The 10,780-nt window shown below is 42.9% G+C and overlaps 1 long non-coding RNA gene across 1 annotated transcript in view; it reads right to left on the bottom strand.

The window, feature by feature from the left end:
- Positions 1-359: 359 nt before the first annotated feature.
- The window catches only part of LOC106726369, a 19,358-nt gene continuing 8,937 nt past the window's right edge, over positions 360-10,780 (bottom strand). Inside the window, exons 2-3 of the long non-coding RNA XR_001362428.1 lie at positions 8,794-8,797; positions 360-450 (exon numbers count right to left, since the gene is read on the bottom strand). This is a non-coding gene — a long non-coding RNA (uncharacterized LOC106726369). The remainder of the gene's footprint in view (positions 451-8,793; positions 8,798-10,780) is intronic.

The raw sequence follows: 10,780 nt of genomic DNA, 5'->3' as shown, positions 1-10,780 counted from the left end.
CCAGTGTCTTGTGTCCATTTGTTATGCTTATATGCATGCATACAAGTACTTTGGTTGATCTCTTACCTCCTCCCCACCCCCTCCCCAGCCTTCCACTGTAATTGGGCAGTCTGTTCGATGCTGCTCTGCCACTGTATCTACCTTTTTGTTCTTCAGGTTATAATGTTCTTTATTATCCATAAATGAGTGAGATCATGTGGTATTTTTCATTCACTGACTGGCTTATTTTACTTAGCATAATGCTCTCCAGTTTCATCCATGCTGCTGCAAATGGTCAGAATTCCTTCTTTTTTATAGCAGTATAGTATTCCATTGTGTAGATGTACCATAGTTTTCTAATCCACTAAAATATGGAACGCTTCACAAATTTGCATGTCATCCTTGCGCAGGGGCCATGCTAATCTTCTTTGTATCGTTCCAATTTTAGTATATATACTGCTGAAGCGAGCACTGTGAAAACCATTTTGAAAAGCACATACAACAAAAGTGACAGCACAGAAATTATATTTGGAATGTTATATACAAAGCAAAAGTTGGTTAATAACCATATTAATTATCTGGTCATCAGAAAGTGATGCTTTAAGCATATAATATTATTTACTACCACAATGTTCCTGATACGTAGACATTTTATTGTGCTTTGGTTCTATGTTAGAGAAATTAGTTAGGTGTTTTGGGTTGATGTACCAACCATATAATGTTTCTGATTTAAATTAATGGAAACAGGATCCCAGGCAGCACTTGGGGGGCAGTAATAAATTATTAACTTATGTGGGAAGTACCTGTTTTTTATTATCTTGTAGAATCAGAACTACCCTACTATTGATATTTTTTCTATGCTATTTCTTTCCGTTTTCAACTTTTTAAAAACTGAACCATTGAGTGTAAGTTGTCTATACGATGCCCCAAAACTTGCAAATTCTTTAGTACATAATTCCTATAAACAAAGATATTTCCCACATAATCATAATAAACCATCAAAATTGGTAAATTAACACTAATGCACTACTAGCATAATTCATACACTCCACCCAAATTTTGTCTGTTGTCTAAAAACGCTACTTATACTAAAAAGATCCAGTCCAGAATTATGTGTTGCGTTTTGTTGTCATGTCTCTTTAGCCTCCTTCAAATTGTAGTAAGTTCTCTATGTTTTCTTGTCTTTTATAACCTTGACACTTTTGAAGAATGTCTCTCAATTTGGGTTTGCCTAATGTGTCTTATAATTAGATTCAGGGTTTGAGTTTTGGTCAGGAATGTCACATTGTATCCTGACACAGAGAAATGCTAAAAGTTAGTTTATAAAAAAACAAAAGTAAAGAAATTACTTAAAACTGGACAGAACAACCCATAGTTTTTTACTTTGTTCTCAGCGATAAATTTAACCAACGGCTGTGGTACCAGTAAACATTACTGCTGCTTACCAAACCACTTCAAAATTTACAACTTAAAACAACACAACCATGTTTTAGTTCATGATTCTTTGAGTTGACAATTTAGTTGGGTCCAACTGGGAGTGTTCTTCTCGTCTGGGTTGGGCTCAGATGATCTCAGACAGGCTTACTCATGAGTCTGTGGTCAGCTGGAGGGTCAGCCAAAGGGTCAACTGGGATGAGTAATTCCTTCAGGCTCCAAAGTTTCCAAGAGAAAGAGCAGAAGCACACAGGCCTCTTGAGGTCCAGGCTCAGAAGTGAGACATTATCACTTCTGTCACATCTATTGGCCAGAAATCATAAGATCAGGCAGACTCAGATTTCATATAACTAACAATTTCCATGGGTGAAAAGAGCAAGTGCTTTTGATTAAATAGTGAATTCAAAGTGGAAGTTGCTCTGGTTACTTATGGCTGTATAACAAACTACCGCAAACTCAGTGGCTTAAAACGGCCGATTTATTTTGCTCATGATTTTTATACATCATGAATTCTAGAAGAGTTTGTTTCTGATCCGCAAGTCATCGCTGTGATTATGAGGCCTAGATAACTCTTCCACTCATATGTGGCACATCAAATGTCTTTGGCCTGTCTCTCCCCACACATGATATCTCATCCTCCGGGGTCTTCACTCGTGGTTGGGCTCCTCACAGCATGGTGGATCAGGATAGTGTACTTCTCAAGTGGTGGCTCTGAAACCGGAAGTGAAAGTTGCCAATCTCCTAAAACCTAGATTCAAAAACTGCTGCAACTTCACTTTGGCCGTATTCAATTGCTCAAAACAGTCACAGACTCTAATCAGATCTAAGGGGAGGGATACAGATTCCCTCTTATCCATGGGAAAAGTATCAATCTTTAATCTGCCACAGTCTGCCCTGTGGTCACAAACTGTTTATATTTTTTCCACATGCAAAATGTGCTAACCCCCTTCCACAGGCCCCACAAGTCTCACCTTATTATGTCATGAGGCTTAGGCTTGAAATGACAGATCTCAGGGCGAGATGCAGATAAGACTCCTTGGGTTTGGTTCCTCAGGTATGTGTCCTCTTAATTGTGAATTTAAAAATAAGTTACACACACACACACACACACACACACACACACACATAATGTTGGGGCAAGCATGTGTAGACAAGCCCTTTCAAAAAGGGGGAAGTAGGAGGCATGGAGCAGTCAATGCTCCATAATGATATGAGGTCCAGCTAGGAACACGCTGCCAGTTCCTTGATTCAGCCTTGGTCTTGCATCCTTGGTATGATTCTCAGTGGCCCTTGGTTATGACCTTTGGGCTCTTGGTTCTGCCTTAGTCATTCTTCATTTTCCATAAGAAATAGCCTGTGTTTTCTGCTGAGTGAGTTTCTTAGCCTGAATCATCCCTGTCTTAGTTTAGTGGTCCAAAGACTTCTTTTATTTTTATTTTTTAAATATATTTTTATTGATTTCAGAGAGGAAGGGAGAGGGAGAGAGAGATAGAAACATCAATGATGAGAGAGAATTATTCATCGGCTGCCTCCTGCATGCCCCCCACTGGGGATCAAGCCCGCAACCTGGGCATGTGCCCCTGACCAGAATCGAACCCAGGACCCCTCAGTTTGCAGGTGGACGCTCTATCCACTGAACTAAACCAGCCAGGGCCAAAGCCCTCTTTTAAATTGATATTGCCTCTGGCCCTTTCAGTCCAAGCTGGTATAATTCTTTTAAAAACATCATAGGATTCTTGTGTATCAAATTTATAATCTATTCTATTACATAAGAGCCATGCCCACAAATATTTTTGAGTGAGCTCTTCTCTGCCTTTGGCCCTCTGCAAATCTGCTTAAGGATGGGGCAGTATCTTTAAGATTATTAGAATCTCTGATGTTTAACCAAGAAGGACCATAAGGCACACTATTAAAATCTTTTGTCAAGCAGATAAGATCCATGGGCCATCAACTTAAATGTTTCTGATATCTTATCAAGGAGATTGATGCTTGCAGCTTTGACTTCTTTTTACTGCCCTGGTTTTGATCTTTACCTGGAGGATATTTCTTGCTTTTAAAATGTTTTCTTAGCTGGAAAACAGATGAGAAATCATCCTGTTTTGTTTTGGTTTGGTTTTGAGTTGAATCTCATTCTATTTTTTGAAATCAGCAAATGATGGGTCCTATGTATTTTCTCTCAGTTCTGCTAAAATTTTTAAATAACTTTTTTAGCTTATTTCTCCCTATTTATACTTTATCGTATGCAGATACAAGAACTTGTGGGCACTTGTAACATTCTGCCTGAAAATCTGCTTACCAAGATCCACTAGTTTATTAGTTGCATTTTATACTTTTCAAAATATGTCAGGTGACACTTTTGCTAAATCTTCTGCAACTACACTGTATGAGCTGCCCTCCTGCCAAGTCTTAGTAATAACCGCTTGTCCTTCCAGCCTCCATTGCACTCTCTTTGAAGCCTTTTCAGTCTCTGACCACTGTCCAGTGTCAAAATCAATGCCACATATTTTAGTTTTTTGTAATGACAGCACTTATGTTTCTGCTATTTAATGCTGCATAGCAAACTACCACCAAATGAAGAATCCCAAACAAGTATTTTATTTGCTCAAAATTTGGAAGTTGGAAAATTCTGGATGACCTCAGCTGGGCAACTTGTGTCTGATCCATTTGTCATCAACTGGGGTCAATGGGGCTGGGTATCCACTTCTGGGATGCCTCATATGTCACACTTATATGTCTAGCATCTCAGTGCTCCTTGATCTCTATCTTGCTCCACATGGTGTCTCACCCTCCACTTCCTGTACACAGGGCTTTTGCTTCTCACAGCACGGTACCCTCCGGGTAGTTGTACTTCTCCATGGAAGCTGGCTTCCAAGAGTGAGTGTCCCACATGACAAGTAAAAGCTGTCAATCTCTTCAGGCTGGGCCCTGAAACTGGCAGAGAGTCACTTCCACCATATTCTACTCATGAGAGCAGCCATGGGGCCCACCTCAGTTCAAATGGAGAAAACACAGATGGACCCTGCTCTCTGGAAAGGATTCCCTCATCCATTCTTCTCTGGGGTCACTGGCTCTGTCTTCCAGAAATATTTATTCAAGACACATTTATTGAGCATTCACCAAGCCCCTAAGAACAAGGCACCCATAAATAAATAATTTTAATGCAAAGTGGTAAGTTTAATGATAGAAGTGCAAGGTGTTGGGGAGAGTCAAATAAGAACATGTCATCATCCTGGCAGTCAGCACAGACCTCTTTGAGATGGCACTGAATTAAATCTTAAGCAATTAGTAGGTATTAGCCAGGTAAAAAGGAAGGAGGGGATTCCAGAAAATAAAGAGAAGCATCGTGGTATGGGCAAGAAACTCAGAATCCTTTGATTTTCCTGAAGCAGAAAACATTAGGAAGTGAGTGGCAAGAAGTGAGGCTTCAAAAGAAAACAGGAATCACATCCTGAAGAGCCTTGGATACCATGTCCAAGGAGCTTAAATTCTATCGTAGAGGGGGTGGGGAGCATCGAAGCGTTTCAGTGGGCAGTAGCACAGTCTGACTGACATTTGTGAAGATGAGCCTGGTTGATATGTGGACAGATATGGCAGGTCCTAAAGATAACCTGCACCAGGTCTGATTTGTTTTATTGTAACTCACACACACCATGGCCCCAGTGGGAGCAGTATCTGTAAGGGCTTATGTTCTGGGAATCAGCCCAATGGCCAGTGTGTCTAGGTCTAATTCCAAAGAGAATCTAATTGCTCATCCATAATTTCTCAATCCCTTTATTCTCAACTAGAGGCCCAGCACATGATTAAATCGTGCGCGTGTAGGGTCCCCTAGGCCTAGCCTGCCATCAGGGTCATGTCCACTGCCCCACGACGCCTCGCACGCTCTAAGGATGCTGCCAGCACCCCGCAACGCTCCGCCGATGCTGCCGGTGCCCCGGGAGGGGAGACGTGGGGGGAGGGCTCAAGAGGTGCTTCAGTACCTCCTGGTGGTCAGTTGTTTGGTCGTTCCACCATTACGGTGTCACAACCACAAGCCTTTTATGATATAGATATCTCTACCATCCCTCAGCTGCTCCAATCTTTTCTCTTTATGCCTTAATATTATCTCTTTGCTATAATTTGGGAAAGTATATAGACACACAGCAGTCATTTAGAATTCTGAACTCTTACTGGGTAAGTGTTTTAAGGACCCCTGCTCAGGGGCTAAGAGTGTACTTTGATTCTCTGTTCTACTATCTTCCTTGACCACATCTGAAATGAGCCTTAGAGAATGTGCTTTCCTTGGGAACTAGCCTCCTGCCCATCAAAAAGTGGGTACGCCCTAATCGGTTTGGCTCAGTGGATAGAGCGTCAGCCTGCGGACTGAAAGGTCCTGGGTTCGATTCTGGTCAAGGGCATGTACCTTGGTTGCGGGCACATCCCCAGTGTGGGGTGTGCAGGAGGCAGCTGATCGATGTTTCTCTCTCAATGATGTTTCTAACTCTCTATCCCTCTCCCTTCCTCTCTGTAAAAAGTCAATAAAATATATATTTTTTTTAAAAAAGTGGGTACCCAAGGATCTTTTGAAAGTCATAGACTTTTAAAGTTTAAAATTTTTAAATATAAATTATATATGTCATACTTACATTGCAATTAAAACTAGCCACATTTCAAGGCTGCTGAAACATGTGTTATCCAGCATGGTTGTCGCTAGCCAGATCTGCCTATTGAGTCCTTGAAATGTGTGTAGTCTGAATTGCGATGTAAGTATAAAATACCAGATTTCAAAGACTTAATATGAAAAAAGAGATGTAAAATATCTCATGAATAATTTTTAATATTGATTACCTGCGAAAATAATATTTTTGATATGTTGGGTTAAATCAGTGATTCCGAAAGTGGGCGCTACCGCCCCCTGGTGGGCGCTGCAGCGATCCAGGGGGGCGGTGATGGCCACAGGTGCATTTGTTTTAACTTTTTTTGTATTACCTTTCTATTCTGAGTTCAATAAATAGTTTCATAATTTCAAACTTCAATGTTTCTAATTTACACCTTTCTTTACTATATTTTACGAAAAAGGTAGAAACATTAATACACATATCTTTCTGTTTAATTGCTATTAAAATTTAAAAAAAATTAATTTCCAGGGGGCGCTGAGTAATATTTTTTCTGGAAAGGGGGCGGTAGGCCAAATAAGTTTGGGAACCACTGGGTTAAATGAAGTATATCACTAAAATTTATTTTAATATTTTTCTTTTATTTTTTAAATGTGAATACTAAAAATTCAAACTTACAAATATGGCCTGCATTATGTTTCTATTGAACTGGTGCTAGCCTTGAAAGAATCAAAGGAAATGTATCAAAGTGCACACTGTTTCTTAAAGTTTCCACCTAGAGGTAACACACATAACTTCTGCTTCTATTTCTTCAGCCAGAATAAGTCACATGGGCGTGTCTGACTTTGTTAGGAGAAAGGAAGTTTAATTGAACCATATGCACTCAGGAGCCCCAGAATAATTTAGTCTGTAGTACTGAGGACAGCCACATATCCTTTCCTTAATCAATTTCGTTAATGCCACACATGAAACAGACTTAATATTAAATGCCATTGAAAGTTGAAACCCCATCCATTTATTATTTCCAAGATGATGTGAAACAGACATTCCTAGGACAGAAATAAGAAACACTAAAGAACCTATGGCAGCCCTGCTTAAAAGCAGCAATACACATCAGTGCTGACCACACCAGGGAAAAGCTGCAGGAGGCAGACCCTTTTGGTGGGGAGCAGAGAGGGAGTAGCTATTCGTGAGCCAACATGTCACCAAATCCTATATAATAAAAGGCTAATATGCAAATTGTCCCCTCCACCGGGAGTTCAACCAGGGGGCGGGGCCGGCCAGCCAACCTCTTGTGTCCCCACCCCCAGCCGCCTGGCCCAATCAGCCTGATCAGGGCAGGCTGGCCAGACCACATCTGTGCACGAATTCCTGCACCGGGCCCCTAGTAAATAAATATGGATGCACAACCACAGAGTACAGGTATTTAAAGCAGCTGTGAGTTAAAAAGCAGTCTGCATGTGTGCATGACATGTCATCAGAGGAGCTGTGGGGGCAGTGACTTAGCATAAAGACAGGCAGAAAGCTGGGACTGGGAGAGTGAAGAACAGGCAGAACAGGCAGCAGCTGTGGATCTGGGCTGCACAGCAGGTCTGCAACCTGATAGGGAGCAGGGTGAGGTGCACATGCAAACAAGCTTTAGAGCAAAGTTGTGAATCAGACCACCAGTCTGAGCTGCACAATGGTGGTCAGGGAAAATAGTGGGGTAAGCACCAGCTAGGAAGGTGAGAAACAGGTGGCCTCCACACTGCAGAGAGGCCAAGAGAGTGGCCTGACACGGCACCGGAAGGAAGGGGGCAGGGCGAGCTGAACAAAAGCAGAGGTGCAAAACACCAAGAGGAAACCTCAGTGTTGTGGGTAATCTACAGCCACAACTAGGACACTTCCTGTTTGCTTCTTTCTGGTTTGGAATTAGTTCCTGGCTTAATCCGGGAACTATTGGTGGGAGAAGGTAAGCGGGCGAATCTGCCAGGAGCAGGGAGTAGTCACAGAGATATAAGAGAGGATCCTGACCATTGCACATCAAAAGAACAGTGGGGTCTGTCAAGGTCCCATGGAAAGATATGTGATGCCTTTACAGGTGCATGTGAGCCTCGTGACCCATTTTCAGTGGAGCATGAATGTGCTCATCCAGGAGTGGTCGTGGTTGGCCCCGTGCCAGACACATTATTTTGTTTCAGCCTTCCGTGTGGTCTGCACTCCACCCTGATAACCTGACTGCCAAGGCCAAGCAGAACAGTCTGGACGCATGGTTCACCCCAAGGCTGGCAGTGGAACAGCAAATTATCCCCAAGACTCGGTCAGCGGAGTCATCTCCTTTCTAAGTGCTCATGCTGTAGTTTTGTTTGTTTGTTTAATTGCTTGGCTGGGTGGTGATGGTGGTGTTATTTGGGGTTTCTTCCTTCCTTCCTCTCCTTTCTCTTAGCATGAAGATTATTTGCCTACATTGGGAGTGGGGGGAGGAAACTAATCTGAAATAATGAGAAGATAGAAGCGTGGGAACAGGCTTAAGGGCAGGGCTTTCTGAAAGGATGGCCAGAGTTGGCTCACTTGTTAGAGGCCATTAGGCTCTGTAATAAGAGGAGAGACTGGCACTATGTCTTTTGCTTCTGAAGCCTAAAGAAGGAAGGACTAGGAATGTGGAGAAAACTTGAAGGGAGAGGCAGGCCAAAGGCCCTCTGTCCTCCTATTTTCTTACCACACTCTCTCCTGGGACTTCATCCATTCCTGTGGCTTTAAATGCCATCTGTGTGCTGACAACCCCCAAATCCCTCTCTCTAGGTCAGACCCCACTACCAGGTTCCAGGTGGTAGTCTAGGTTCCCACTGACGTCCCCATTTGTCTGACTCACAAACAGCTGAAACGTAATTCCAAAACTTGAACAGATTCCCACGAATACATTCTCTCCTCAGACTTTCCCATCTTAGTTAATGACACTACCACAGACCAGTCTCCCAAGTGAGAAATCTAAGAGTCACACTTGCTTCCTCTTTTGCTCACTTCTCACATAGAATTCAACAGGAAGTCAAGTGGATGGAGAAATCCTCTATTCCTCCCCCAAGGCCGCTGCCCTCGGCCGCAGCCTCCTTCCAGGTTCCCTTGCTTTCTGTCTCTTCTGCCTCCTACAGCCTATTCTCCATGCACTTTGAAGCAGGAATGACCTTGGAATTGCAATTATTTCATTTTATTCTCCCACTTCAGTGGCTTAATTTTCATCCAAACTCGCTATGGCCCTCCTCCATCCTGCAACTGGTCATGTTTTTAATGCTCATCTTGTACCACTCTCCCTGCTTGTTCACATCATCAGCTACCCTGATGTCTTCCATTCTTTAACATACCTCCCTCAGGGAGTTTGCATATGCTGTTCTTTCTGGCAGTAACACTCTCCCTTCCTTCACCTGCTTGCATGATCACTGCCTCCCCATTCTTTTTGTCCTACCTCTTGTCACCTCCTCAGAAAGGCCTTCCCTGAACGTCACCCTTCCCTAGTATTCTGTCTCTGCCTCTGGCTCATTACATTCAAAGCCCATTTCACAATGTGTACCAGTGTTTTAATTTAGTGTTTTGTTGTTTGAGCCATTAGCACCTAGCCTAAAGCTTACCTATAGAAGATACTAACTGTTTTTGCTGTTATTGTTTGGTCCATATTTCTTACACCTGAATTCCACCATCATAGTTGCCTGAAAGTCACCTGGTAACTTGGGAGAGTCACCAAACAAATGTCCAGAAGTGGTGCTGACTGAAGGGATTAGCATGTCAGAGAAAACTGTCCATCAAATAAGTAGGAATATTTTTCCCAAAAATTCTTTACAGGTTTCAATGGTTTTTTTACATTAACAAGTAGGAATATTTTTCAGTGTGTGCTTTGAGATCTCACCCATCAGCCATTCACTCACCACATAAGCAGGAGAAATCCACTCTGTGCTTTAGACCTTGTCCACTACACATCTGATCACTGCATAAGGATACCCCATGGGAGCACAGCAGGATATGCATAGATGCTAGCAGTCTACTGGAAGCCTGGCAAGATCAGGGAAGAGTTCCAAGTTGTCCTGTGCTGCTGGTCCAGGGCACACTGGTACACCTGAGCCTTAGTCAGAGAAAATAGCTCTATTTCATAGTAATTAGACTTTACCAGTGTCCAGTTCCCATGCATCACATTGCAACAGAAGACCTGCCTTCTTAGAGGGGTAACTTAGAAAAAGGAATAGGGTCCAACGTGTCAAGGGAGGCTGAAGAAACATCACCCAGGGCAGTGGGAGAGTGTGTGCCAGAGTGTAAAAGTAAAACTCCATTAGGAGGAAAGGCGTACAGGAACATGAGTCAAGTAGAGATGATGGGAGCCAAACTTGGAAGGCACACAGCAGTCAGCCTGGGAAGTTCCTCCTAGAGTTGCCCCCACCTCCCAGGGCAAGAGACCTGCTTTTGTCTCTGCAGTGTGGTAGGGTGCCAGAAATTCCACCTGCTCAGCTCTGCTTAAGGACTGTGTGCCTGACTGGCCATAAAATCCCCTTGCAGTTTTAAGAATTTAAGGAGTTGCATCAGATTGCTGGCAAGGCACTCAGACTGAAACACAGGTCAGGAGGGAAGAGACAAGATGTGACAAGACACAGTATACTGTGGAATGGCTACTTGAGCACCAGGTGTGGAGTATCTGCCCTCAGGGCCAGTAACTCAATCCTTGTCTCTACCTAATGACTCATTTAAGCATATCCCACAACTCTGTAGTGCAGTGGTTCTCAACCTTGGCTGCACATTAGAATCACCTGGGAATC

This window comes from Myotis brandtii, unplaced genomic scaffold (assembly GCF_000412655.1).
Source record: "Myotis brandtii unplaced genomic scaffold, ASM41265v1 scaffold254, whole genome shotgun sequence".
Taxonomy (NCBI): domain Eukaryota; kingdom Metazoa; phylum Chordata; class Mammalia; order Chiroptera; family Vespertilionidae; genus Myotis; species Myotis brandtii.
This window is presented reverse-complemented; position numbering and strand designations above follow the sequence as displayed.